Source organism: Coregonus lavaretus, assembly GCF_964263955.1.
Source record: "Coregonus lavaretus genome assembly, chromosome: 30".
In the NCBI taxonomy this organism is placed as follows: Eukaryota; Metazoa; Chordata; class Actinopteri; order Salmoniformes; family Salmonidae; genus Coregonus; species Coregonus lavaretus.
The window spans coordinates 9,082,831-9,096,716 of record NC_140017.1 but is presented as its reverse complement, the minus strand read 5'-3'; the positions used below and the strand labels follow the sequence as shown (position 1 = coordinate 9,096,716).

Genomic DNA, 13,886 nt, shown 5'->3' with positions numbered 1-13,886 from the left:
CTACAGGGCTGCGTTCAGTTGAGAAAACAGTGAAAAACAACATGAATACGTGAATAAATGTGCCCAGAATAAACCGTTCTGCACAACAACAGTTTGATAGTGATACTGTATGAATATGGAGATATGCTCTCTCTCTCTCTCTCTCTCTCTATTTCTCTCTCTCTCTTTCTCTTGCTCTCTCTCACTCTCTCTAATCTGTGTCGAGATGCGCAGCACAGGCTGGGTAGCTGGAGGGCCATAGACTCATTTGGTGGGGAGGGAAGGGGGCACTTTTTGGGTGATGGGGCACCTGGGGGTGTATGATGGGCAAGGGGCGCGGGTTGTGTGTGTATGTATGGACAGTGATGAGGATGTGTCTAGACAGCAGAACACACGGCTGGCTTAAACACACTACAATTACACAGAGCCCTGTCATCCATCCCCAGGTCATATCTGCCACGGTGTGTGTGTGTGTGTGTAACATGCCTGCCTCTGTGTGTGTGAATGCATGCATGTGTGTATCTGCCTATGTACAGTATGTAATAGTCTGCCTCTGTGTGTGTGTCTGCTGCCTGTGTGTGTGTGTGTGTGTGTGTGTGCATGCATCTGTGTGTGTCTGCCTTTGTGTGTGTGTGTGTGTGTGTGTGAGAGAGAGAGAGAGTCCTTGTGCTCTCCTCTGCTGATGCCTGCAGTAGATAGCCCTCATTAGACTGTCTGATTGTTAATGATATCTCTGGCTGACTGATTGTTCTGTCTTCCGTTGTCTCCCTCCCTCGCTCTCATCTAACCGTCTGCACTCCCCAAGGTCTCCTCTTCACTTCCTCTACCCCCTCTCTCTCTTTTCCAGAGGGGTCTGTGTGCCACCCATGCTCTCTCCACTCACCCATCCATCCCCCATCCCTCCTCCCCAACAACTTTACACTCTATACCCACTATATCATTTTGATTGCAGAAAAATAATGTAACAGATAATAAAATGTTAGAAACATGTTGGCTATGCTGCTTTTCAAAGGCAACCTGAAGCTCTCTGCGTCCATCAGTAGTAGTAGTTGTCTTGTCCTGATTGCATAGCTCAGAGCGTCTGGTCTTTTCTATTATTGGCCTGTATCCACAAAACATCTCAGAGTAGGAGTGCTGATCTAGGATCTGTCCATATAATCGTATTCATTATGATCTTAAAGGAAAAACAGATTTCTAGATCAGCACTGGAGTGACAGTGTGATGTTTTCTCCCAAGGCCCCCAGTGAGTACGAGGCCAACCCCGAGCTGCTGTTCTACCGGATCACCCACCTGAACCGCGGACAGCAGTACCTCATCTGGCCGCCGCTGTCACCACCGCCGGACGTGGCAACATCAGCGACAAGGTCACTGTGGAGCCTGCTGGGAAGGGTGAGTCCTCCACAGGGGGACTGGGGAAGGGAAGGGGCACGGGGATAGCGTTAAGGGGGTAAAGGGTTGGTTAACCTCTGGCTTTTTGTTAATAATAATAATAAGCCATTTAGCAGACGCTTTTATCCAAAGCGACTTACAGTCATGCGTGCATACATTTTTTTTGTGTATGGGTGGTCCCGGGGATCGAACCCACTACCTTGGCGTTACAAGCGCCGTGCTCTACCAGCTGAGCTACAGAGGACCACAAAGTTCCCCTCCGTCACCCTCCGTTTATCTCTCTATCACCGATGTTTCCCTGCCTCTCCCTCTCTCACTCTTTATTAATTATCTTATTTTATCTCTTCCCTCTTTCCTTTCTTCTTTGCCTCTCTATGTTTCGCTATTTCTCTCTCTCGCTCCTCGATTACTTTTTCCTCTCTCTTTCTCTCCCTCTCCTCTCTCTTTATCTCTCTCCTCTCTCTCTGTCTCTCTCTGTCTCTATCTCTCTCTCTCTCTCTCTCTCTCTCTCTCTCTCTATCTCTCTCTCTCTCTCTCTCTCTCTCCTTCTCCTCTCTATCTCTCTCTCTCTCCCACTCCTCTCTCTCTCTACCACTTTTCTCACTCCCCTCTCTCTCCTCTTTCTGTCTTTTCTGTCCATCCTCTCCTGATTGATAGAGAGCAGGCTGTTTGAGAGAGGCCAGTGTTCTTAATGATGATATGAAGACGGGGAGGGAAGGAGGGGGGACGAGAGGGAGGGAGGGGGAGGGAGAGATGACGGGGGCAGACGTGGTTAATACACAGAGCAGTAGAGAGACGGACGGGGCTGGGCAAATGAATAGGGCAGTTTAATCAATAGCCTTTGGATTAAAGAGAGAAAGAGAGAGGGAGAGAGAATAAGTAAGAGAGTGCACTCTCGGTACGTACACACTCCTTTTTTCTCCCTTTCTTCCTGTGACTGGCTCTGTCTCTTTCTCTTGTGTGTGTGTATGTGTGTGACGGTGTCTCTCTGTGCCAGCTGATAAGCAGCAGCAGTTAAAGGCCATACTGCATTCAGCCAAGGGGACAAGGGCACTAGCATTAAGAAGTCAAGAGTGCACAAGACAGTGAGAGGAAAGGAGGGAGAGAGTGAGGGAGGGAGAAAGAAGAGAGAGAGCTGGAGAGAGAGAGAGAGAGAGAGAGAGAGAGAGAGAGAGAGAGAGTGTGAGAGAGAGAGAGAGAGAGAGAGACAGAGAGAGGAGAGAGAGAGAGAGAGAGAGAGAGAGAGAGAGAGAGAGAGAGAGAGAGAGAGAGAGAGAGAGGAGAGGGAGAAAGAGGGAGAGAGAGCTGGAGAGGAGAGAGAGAGAGAGAGAGAGAGAGAGAGTGAGAAACACGTACGTGTGTTTGTGTGCGTGCATGAGACTCCAAATACAAAAAGATCCATGTGAATGAAAACAGGCCATTGCTGTTGTAGTCACATTCATTCCTTAATACATGCTCCGTCTTTTATAATCTTTTTTTCCTTTGTCGTTGAAATGTGTGGGATTCTGTTCCCTCAAGCTGTTGGTATATTAGTATACTGTTGAGTAGATTTGAAAACATACCTATTACCTCTCAAAGTAACTCTTTCTCAACTTTGTCACTCCCTCCCTCAGCCCCAGCTAAGATCCTATCGTTTGGAGGTACAGTGACCACTCCCTGGATGAAGGAGGTGAGGCTACCCTGCAGCTCAGTGGGCGAACCCACCCCCACCATCAAATGGACCAAAGACAGGTGAGACCCTAACCTCCTCAACCCCTCATCTGTGTCAGTCTACCCCAACATACTACCACCCTAAACCCCTCCCTCCATCTCTAGAACGCCAACTCCACCATCCACTGGACCAGTGTTAAATCAGTGTTTACATCAGCGTTCTCTCTCTCTCTCTCTCTCTTTTCTCTCTCTCTCTCTCTCTCTCTCTCTCCTTTCTCTCTCTCCTCTCTCTCTCTCTCTCTCTCTCTCTCTCTCTCTCTCTCTCTCTCTCTCTCTCTCTCTTCTCTCTCTTTTCTCTCTTTCTCTTTTCTCTCTCTATCTCTCTCTCTCTCTCTCCTTTCTCTCTCTCTCTCTCTCTCCTTTCTCTCTCTCTCTTTTCTCTCTCTTTCTCTCTCCTTTCTCTCTCTCTCTCTCTCTCCTTTCTCTCTCTCTATTTTATCTCTCTCTCTCAGTGAGGACACAGCCATCCCGGTGACTCTGGACGGTCAAAAGCTCATCATGGCCAATGGCACGCTGGTCCTGCGCTCGGTGAAAGCTGAGGATTCTGGGTACTACACGTGCACGGCCACCAACACGCTGGGCTTTGATACCATCATTGTCAACCTGCTGGTGCAAGGTGAGACCCAGCACACTGGAATCATCCTCTTCTTATTGGTCAACCATTTGTGATCTAGTAAACTGACCATGTGTGTGTGTCGCTGTAGTTCCCCCAGACCAGCCCCGTCTGACTGTCTCCACCACCTCCACCTCCTCTATCACCCTGGCCTGGATCCCTGGGGACAACGGAGGATCCTCCATCAGAGGTATATACCAGTCTTACTGTGTGTGAGCATGTGTTTATATTAGCTGTTTTTTAAATGTAGCTCACACCTCTCTCCTGTGGTTCCTATTTTTTCCTATTTCTATCCTTATATCTATCATTCTGTCACTGTGTCCGTCCTTCTCCTCTCTCTCATTTAATATTTTCTTTCATCCTCTGTCTCTCCCTCTGCTTACCGTCTGTCCATCTCTCTGTTCTGTCTCTTTGTAAGTTTGCATACCATGTTATCTGTTTATTAACTGGTGTCCACTCTGTTTTGGTTCCTAGTTAAGGAGCTGTAGCATTGACTATCTGACTACCGTGCTGTGTGTGTGTTCAGCGTGTGTGCAATTTGCAGTATGCCTATTTGTTCAGTGGGCTCCATTTTAACAAACCTAATGCAATGGTAAATCTAACTGCTGGCGGTAGCGCTTTAGGTCCAGGGGTGTCAGAAATATTTGTGCTATTTTCACAGCCGTTATTATGAGCGCAATAGCTGGCGGTGGCGCGGAAATGCTGAGTTTTGATGAATAAACAAGTTGTAGGTGTGCCATGGGCTTGGCCACTCACTGGCCAATCAAGGCATTCCATGGCTTAATAGTGCATGCGTTTGTCTCACGTTCTGTAGGTTATTGATGGTCTTTGCATTGTCATCGAACTCCAAATCGGCTGGGGGCACAGAATATTATCATCTTAGTCCATTGTCGATTGATACTACAGTATATTAAATAGCATAGGCTACAGTAACGAGTAATAGCAAAACAGTAAAAAAAATAACATATAGTGTTTGCTTGACATGTTTGGCATGTTCACAGTCAACATTGTTGTAATTAGCTTCAACGAGTATAGGCCTTTATGTTTGGCATGTTCACAGTCAACATTGTTGTAATTAGCTTCAACGAGTATAGGCCTTTATGTTTGGCATGTTCACAGTCAACATTGTTGTAATTAGCTTCAACGAGTATAGGCCTTTATGTTTGGCATGTTCACAGTCAACATTGTTGTAATTAGCTTCAACGAGTATAGGCCTTTATGTTTGGCATGTTCACAGTCAACATTGTTGTAATTAGCTTCAACGAGTATAAGCCTTTATGCATCACACATCTCAAAAGCTCCCATTAAATTGTATTGTATGTGTGAGACACATTATCAATAAGAAAGATATAGCCTAGGCCTACCGTTGATATGGCGTTATAGGACTGAAAAATGTGAATAGCCTATGTTTGGAGGAGGCGCTCTGTTGAAATGGGGATGGATAAAAGCCGAATGGAGTATCCACTGCAAAATGGGCCTATGTGAATTGTGAATAATACAAAAGTATGTTTTGGCAAAAGCCTCATGAGTAGACCATTTAAAAGCCTTTTATGGATAGGCTACTTGGCTAATGCATGGCCAGGATGACAAAGACACCAGACGCATTGCTGTTGAACCAGCTTTCATTATAGTAGGGTAAGGGTAGCCTACTAGAGGAAAATAAAATAAAAAACAATTGTTACCCCAAAATAACTGACATTTTTCTAAATAGGAGTAACACCAGATTATTGAATCTTTCCTTCTATGATGGGCATAGAGCCTATATGGAGGGGGCTCTATACATATCCAAAATAATAACAGGAGCTGGCTAAAATAATATATAATAGCCTACATAGATACAAATGTGATGCCCTCTCAATTTCTTGCTGCTGCCAAATTTGATATTTTAATAAAGCTTTGGTGATGAGTCAAACGCTTTATCGATAGTCTTGATTACTTGGCGAATGCATTGGGCATGACAAATAAACAGGCTTCATTAAGAGGAGGGAAGGCTATGCTTGGTTTTTAATCAAATTAAATTAAATAGGGATTTTGTTTTTAGTTTTGTATGTTTCTAAAGACGAGGTGTACAGGCACAAAAAGCACATCTCTCTTGTTACACGTACATATTGGCACTGTCATCACCACTGGATAGGCTGCGTTTCTGTTGTCAAAATCCATGTCATAACCAACCAGGTTAGACCAGCTTTCGGTTAGTCTTAAATATCCCCATCAGCACAAACTGAAATTGGCACTTTGGCGCACGTTTTTAAGACGCACACCTCAGATATTGCCACCCTTACTACCTCAGCGCAAGCAAGCTTTGTTAGTTTGCATACCATGCTATCTGTTTACTGACTGGTGTCCACTCTGTTTTGGATCCCAGTTAAGGAGCTGTAGCATTGATTATCTATTATTGATCATGCAGTGTGTAAATTCAGTGTGTGTGTGCAATTTGCAGTGTGCGTAGTTGTTCAGTGGGCTCTGGTAAATTGCCAAATCCTAGTGCTAAGGTTTGAAAATATAAGAGGTTGAAACAGGTCGAAATTGCAAACAAGTGTGCGTTTGACAAGTGTGCTGGATTAACGGCAGCCGAAAATAGAGCCCAGTGTGTGTATACACACCTTTTCGACATGTAGTCTTTGATTCACTTTGCCTTTGTATGTATTAGTCTATCTTCCTCTGTAAGATTATTGTTTTTCGCTCCGGCTGTGCGTCTGTCCCTTCGTCCATTCATCTGTCTGTCTGAGGGAGGGAGGGAGGGAGGGAGGGAGAGAGGGAGAGAGGGAGAGAGAGAGAGAGAGAGAGAGAGAGAGAGAGAGAGAGAGAACCAGAACCACTGGTTGGCTTTATCCACTGTTTGTCCAGGAAAGTAGTAATACCTCTAAAAACACACACAAAGAAAGCTAGTAGGCTTTCCTTACAGGTCATTCCATCTGGCATGCCACCCTTTATTATGCCATCTGCCACCGAAGAGAAAGGGAGACAGACAGAGATTGAGGAGAGAGAGATGGAGGAGGGAGAGCTAGACTGACTGAGAGAGGAAGGGAGATAAGGAGGGAGAGAGAGAGAGATAGAGAGAGTGCTAGACAGCATAAGAGATGGAGACAGAGATGCGATGGAGACAGAGCTAGAGAGAGAGTTAAAACAGACTATAAATCCAAGGCAGCTGATTATGACTGCAGACGCCATATTGTGTCCTCATTTGCATATATGCCCAGTCAGCGCCCACCCAAACCCAGATGGGTGCTTCTGGGAAAGTAATGGCGGCATAGAACAGTTAGAAATGCAGCCTTCTCCATCTGGATCTATGGTAGTGGAGGAGATGTACGATGCACCATCGCCCTCTGGTGTTATCCAGCGGTACTGACACAATGAAATATGAACCAGCTGAATATTGCATATATATATGGTTATCTGGTGCATTTAAATGTTCAATTATGGCCTCCCGAGTGGCGCAGCGGTCTAAGGCACTGTATCGCAGTGCTTGAGGCGTCACTACAGACCTGGGTACGATCCCAGGCTGTGTCACAGCTGGCCGTGACCGGGAGACCCATGAGGCGGTGCATAATTGGCCCAGAGTCGTCCGGGTTAGGAGAGGGTTTGGCCGGCCGGGATGTCCTTGTCCCATCTTGCGACTCCCTGTGGCGGGCTGGGCACCTGCAAGCTGACTTCGGTCGCCAGTTGTACAGTGTTTCCTTTGACACATTGGTGAGGCTGGCTTTCGGGTTAAGCAAGCAGTGTGTCAAGAAGCAGTGCGGCTTGGCAGGGTCATGTTTCGGAGGACGCATGGCTCTCGACCTTCGCCTCTCCCGAGTCCGTACGGGAGTTGCAGCGATGGGACAAGACTGTAACTACCAATTGGATATCACGAAAAGGGGGGTAAAAAAAAAAGTCTGAAAAAGAAAGTCTTTGTGTGTTCCCCAGGTTTCGTGCTGCAGTACTCGGTGGACAACATAGAGGGGTGGAGGGACGTGTTCATCAGCTCCAGTGAGAGGTCCTTCAAGCTGGACAACCTACGCTGTGGCACCTGGTACAAGGTCAAACTGGCCGCCAAGAACAGCGTGGGAGCGGGTCGCATCAGTGAGATCATCGAGGCTAAGACACACGGACGAGGTAAGTGGTAGGAGGAGAGTGGGGGAGGAGGTTGGGGAGCATGGACCGGGGGATACAGGGACATGGGAGGGTTTAGGGACAGGAGAGGCGACGAGGGGCAGAGAGGGAGGAGCTAAAGTAGATGGGGCGATGTGGTTATAGCTGTGAGAGGGGTAATGAGGTGGATAGGTAGATTCATAGAATTAAATGTCACTTATTATATCATAATATTTCAAGACATTCACATTTTTTTTTACTGAGAACTCCCTCCTGACCCGCCTCTTCCAGAGCCCCAGTTCAATAAGGACCAGCCGGTGTTCACCCACATCAACTCTACCCACGCCAGGCTCAACCTGCAGGGCTGGGCGAACGGTGGCTGTCCCATCACGGCAGTGCTTCTGGAGTTCAGACCTAAGGGGAACTGGGCGTGGCAGAACGTGCACACCAACGCCACCGCCGACGTGTTCCTGGCTGAGCTCCGCGAGGCCACCTGGTACGAGCTGAAGATGAAGGCCTGTAACAGCGCCGGCTGTGGAAACCAGAGCTCCCAGTTCGCCACGCTGGACTATGACGGCAGTGAGTACAAACTGATTTAATTTCTCTGGCCTGTGAGGTCCAGTGGTTTGTGTCTCGGACCCTGGCACACGTTCCAGAGGTGGCATGGGTTCGAATCTGCCCTTCTGACTCGCAATCTTTCCTGTCTCCTCTTCACTGTCCTATCTCAATAACAGAAATAAAACCCACAAAATAACTCCATATTTTATTTTTGACATGTATAATAAAGTCTTAGAGCAGGAGAACAATTGGTAAAAATAAAAAAATCTACATTTATATCAAATGACCTTATCGAAGGAGTTGATTACTCCATATGTGACTTAGAAATAGAATTAGAACACATTATTATGTCTCGATGTGTGACAACTCGCGATAACTCGTGTGATAGGATAGCAATTGGCTTCCTTTTAAAATGATTTGTTAGAATCAATTTAGTGTGTCTCGCTTCTCCTCATCCTCTTCCTATACATCTTCTTCTTATATAACACCTGATATAATGTCATATAACCTATATGCCATATAACCATGTCATATAACCTGATATATTTTCTATGTAGGTACCATCCCTCCCATCAAGTCAGCGCGGCCGGAGGGCGACGACGTTAAGAAGCTCTTCTCCATTGGCTGCCCCGTCATCCTGGTCACTCTGGTCGTCGCCCTGCTCTTCATCATCCGCAAGAAACGCAAAGAGAAGAGACTGAAGCGACTGAGAGGTGGGTGAGGGAGGACGGGAGGGAGGGAGGGAGGGAGGGAGAGGTGTGGAGAAGAGAGAGGGTTGAGTAAGGGAGGGAGCAAAAGAGAGGAAAGAGCATTGAGAGAGGGACGAAAGAGAGGAGAGGGGCAGGAAGAGAGATGTATCCGGGGTGAGAGAGAAAGAAGAGGTGTGGAGAAGAGACTGAGGGGTGAGAGAGGGAGGAGAGGACAGGAGACAGGGTTGAGGGTTGAGGGGTGAGTGACAGAAAGAAGATGTGTAGAGAGAGAGCATAAGTACTCTCTGACTTATTGTGCTCCATATAACCGAATACCTGCTCTATTTTTAATGTTCCCTCTAGATGCCAAAAGCCTGGCTGAGATGCTGATCAGGTAATATATATTATCTCTGGTGTTCCTCTGTTTACAGTTCATACCCCAATGGAAACATTCATACAACACACTGAAATTAAGACACATTTTAGAAAACATTACACATTTGTGGTTACCTTACCTCTAGATACAGTGAATGTCTTAAAAGACAGATAGAGAAATCCTATTTCTGAAATAAGGTGATTTACGCTCTGCGTGTGTGTTTGTGTGTGTGTGCCTTGTGTCCCTGGAGTAGTAAGAATAACCGGAGCTTTGACACCCCTGTGAAGGGACCCCCTCAGGGCCCCCGACTCCACATCGACATCCCCAGAGTCCAGCTGCTCATCGAGGATAAGGAAGGAATCAAACAGATTGGTCGGTGCAGTGTGTGTGTGTGTGTGTGTGTGTGTGTGTGTGTGTGTGTGTGTGTGCACACGAGCATGTGTGTGCACGTCCATGTGTGTGTTTTTGTGTTGATGTGTGTTGATGAGTGCCTACCTGATACGGATGTTATTGCTATTTTCGACCTACACTGTAATGCAAATTTGTGTTCATGAATGAGCATGAATCATCAGTCATGAATAATTGTTGCTTCTGTCAATCCCTCTGCTAGGTGAAGACAAAGCCACCATCCCAGTGACGGACACGGAGTTCAGCCAGAATGTGAATCCACAGAGCTTCTGTACGGGCGTGTCTGTGCATCACCCCGCCCTCATCCAGAACACCGGCCCTCTGATTGACATGTCCGACATCAGACCAGGGACCAGTAAGTGGAGAGCCCTAACTGCCCTTAGTCTTATGTTCTTGGTCAATTGATATATACATAGTAGACTTGTCCATTCCTTCCATAATTGCCATTTAACTTACTGACTCTTGTGTTCTCCTCCCTTCCTCCACCTCTCATCCCCTCCTCCACCTCTCCTACCTACCTTCCTCCCCCCTCCTTCTCTCTTCCCACTCTCCCCTGGTAGACCCAGTGTCGAGGAAGAGCGTGAAGTCAGCCCACAGTACGAGGAATCGCTACTCCAGCCAGTGGACCTTGACCAAGTGCCAATCATCCACGCCCGCCCGTACCCTCACGTCTGACTGGCGCACCGTGGGCTCCCAGCATGGCATCACTGTCACCGAGAGCGACAGCTACAGCGCCAGCCTCTCACAGGACACGGGTGAGCCTGGCATATCATGCACACATGCACTCTTGATACACACACCCAGCACACACACAAACATAGGCCACACACTCTCATGATATACACACTCATGACACACACACTTGTGACACTCACACACATACACAGTCATGATACACATGCAGTACCAGGGGCGGTGTGTTCAATAGGGCGATATGGGCGACGCACTGCCAAACGGGAAAAGGAAGGGATTTTTTTTCTAATCAATTATATCACGGCAACAGTAGTTATCAGTGTTGTAATCTAGACGTCTGATCTGCCACAGTGCCACTAAATGTCCAATCAGGCTAAAGTCGTGCTTCAAATGCCCCCCCCCCCCCTTTTGGGGCGATTTCAGTCAGGTTGAAAATCGCCCAGAAGTCTGTCATAGACTCCCATGTAAAATCTATTTTTTTCAAATATCAGAGCTTTCAATACAATCTCTATGGGTTTCTGAGGGCTTGCACTTACGCGCTTTCGTCATACGTAACATAACCATGAACGTAACTAAGAAAAGAGCGGGTAGCCTCATCAATCAATTCACTACTACTGTGAAAATGGCTAGGCTTCAGTGCAACTCGATTGTGTCTTTGAAAGAAGTTCCTTTTTGTCGGCGAACAAATGAAGATAAATTGGCAACGAAACAATTAGGACCTCCCAGACCAAATTTAATAATTCAACAGGTTTCTACTAAAGGGGGGAAGTCCTACACCCGAGGATTTTCCAAAAATTGGTACGAACGAAAAACCTGGCTAGCAGGCTGCGATGTAGCTAATGCAGTCTTCTGCTACCCCCTGCTTACTCTTTCACCCTGAAGGCGGCACGGCAGACAGCACCGCTTGGACAGCGACTGGTGTGTAACGGACATGCACCATCTTTCAGGAAAGATTAAGAAACATGAGCTGTCAAAGACCCACATGGATAGCTGTTTGAGATTGTCTGCTTTGGGGAGAGTGAACATTCCCACTCAACTGGATGAGGGATACAGGCTAGCTGTCCGCCGCCACAACGATGAGGTTAGTGTTGATAATCACAAGTTTACTGGAGAACTGAAACTGACAAGGCTGACAAGATAGGACCCTTTTGTCCATTGTTATTGGATAGGAACAGAACTTATAACCAGCTCCTGACCTAAATAGATCTTAGCACAACATTTTACTCAACATATCATATTCCATATTCACTATAACAAATATATTTACTACGACATTAGCAAGAACCGCCACATCCTCAGCCGGCTAATCCAGTGTGTGAAGTTTTGCGGAGTGTTTGAGTTAGCTTTGCGAGGCAAAGATGAAACTGAGGGCTCCACCAACCCTGGTAAGCCAACACTTTTGAGATCAGTCAATAAATGCTTCTGGTATTGACTTATATGCTGCCCCTGTCTTCATGTTGTTGCTGGACATATCTTTTTTTAAATGTGTGTAGGTCACCTAAATCATCAGAAAAATTGCCCCCCCTGAGAATTTTTTCAGGAGCCGCCACTGTGCAGTACACACACATTACATACATGCATACATATATACATACAGTGTTCGGAAAGTTATCAGACCTTATTGACCTTTTCCACATTTTATAACGTTATAGCCTTATTGTGATGAGTGTGATTAGAAGGAGTCAGGCGCAGGAGGGTAAATCACTGAATACAGAGTTTATTCTGTCGTACACAGTTGCGCTGGATAGCGACAACAAAATATAGGCACAGGGGAATAATCTACCCCGGCAATACAAGGTACGGGTAGCTCCAACAAAATACAGGCACAGGGGAATAATCTACCCCGGCAATACAAGGTACGAGTAGCTCCACCGAGCTACACTCAACTCACATAAAACAATCACCCACAAGGACAAGGGGGCAGAGGGAACACTTATACACAGACTAATGAGGGGATATGAACCCGGTGTGTGTAATTGACAAGACAAATGGAAAGATGATATATGGAGCGGCAGTGGCTAGTAAGCCGGTGACGACGAACGCCGAAGCCTGCCCGAACAAGGAGGGGAGGCAGCCTCGGCGGAAGTCGTGACAGTACCCACCCCCTTGACGCGCAGCTCCAGCAGCGCGCCGACCCCGGCCTCGGGGACTGCCAGGAGGACGCGGAGCAGGGCGAGCCAGATGGCGACAGTGGAAATCCCGCAACAGGGAGGGATTGAGGATATCCCTCACCGGGACCCAGCACCATTCCTCCGGACCGTACCCCTCCCACTCCACGAGGTACTGAAGGCCCCCCACCCGACGCCTCGAATCCAGGATGGAATGGATAGAGTACGCCGGGCCCCCCCCCGATGTCCAGAGGATACCTCAGACTCCTGGAGCGGACCAGCTACCACCGGCCTGAGGAGAGACACATGAAACGAGGGGTTAATATGGTAATCAGGGGGAAGTAATAACCTATAGGTGACCTTGTTGATTCTCCTCAGGACTTTGAACGGCCCCACAAACCGCGGGCTCAGCTTCCGGCAGGGCAGGCGGAGGGGCAGATTCCGGGTCGAGAGCCAGACCCGATCCCCCGGTACGAAGACCGGGGCCTCACTGGGGTGGCGGTCAGCGTTGGCCTTCTGACGACGCACGGCGCGTTGGAGGTGAACGTGGGCAGCGTCCCACGTCTCCTCCGTGCGCCGAAACCAGTCATCCACCGCAGTGGCCTCGGTCTGGCTCTGGTGCTACGGTGCCAGAACCAGTTGGTAACCTAAAACACATTGGAATGGCGTTAGGTTAGTAGAGGAGTGGTGGAGAGAGTTCTGGGCATATTCTGCCCATGGCAAGCACACCGACCACTCCCCCGGCCGGTCATGGCAGTAGGACCGCAGGAACCTACCCACATCCTTATTTACCCGTTCCACCTGCCCATTATACTCGGGGTGGAACCCAGAGGTCAGGCTGACCGAGACCTCCAGACGTTCCATGAACGCCTTCCAGACCTTGGATGTGAACTGGGGACCTCGGTCAGACACTATATCCTCTGGTACCCCGTAGTGCCGGAAGACGTGTGTAAACAGGGCCTCCGCAGTTTGCAGAGCCGTGGGGAGACCGGGCAGAGGAAGGAGGCGGCAGGACTTGGAAAAGCGGTCCACAACGACCAGGATGGTGGTGTTACCTTGGGAGAGGGGAAGATTAGTCAGGAAATCAACACTTAGGTGAGACAATGGTCGTTGTGGAACTGGTAAAGGTTGTAACTTACCCGCTGGGAGGTGCCTAGGTGCCTTACTCTGGGCGCACACCGAGCAGGAGGAGACATACACCCTCTCGTCTTTAGCCAAGGTAGGCCACCAGTACTTTCCGGTCAGGAAGCGCACTGTACGACCGATACCTGGGTGACCAGAGGAGGGTGACG

The 13,886-nt window shown here is 48.0% G+C and overlaps 1 pseudogene across 1 annotated transcript in view; it reads left to right on the top strand.

The window, feature by feature from the left end:
• LOC311105738 (cell adhesion molecule DSCAML1-like) overlaps positions 1–13,886 on the top strand; it is an 80,906-nt pseudogene that overhangs the window by 54,910 nt on the left and 12,110 nt on the right. Inside the window, exons 5-15 of the transcript in view lie at positions 1,216–1,368; positions 2,982–3,099; positions 3,531–3,694; positions 3,783–3,881; positions 7,598–7,786; positions 8,054–8,341; positions 8,878–9,033; positions 9,373–9,403; positions 9,639–9,757; positions 9,996–10,148; positions 10,354–10,548. The product of the transcript in view is annotated as a cell adhesion molecule DSCAML1-like (transcript). The remainder of the gene's footprint in view (positions 1–1,215; positions 1,369–2,981; positions 3,100–3,530; positions 3,695–3,782; positions 3,882–7,597; positions 7,787–8,053; positions 8,342–8,877; positions 9,034–9,372; positions 9,404–9,638; positions 9,758–9,995; positions 10,149–10,353; positions 10,549–13,886) is intronic.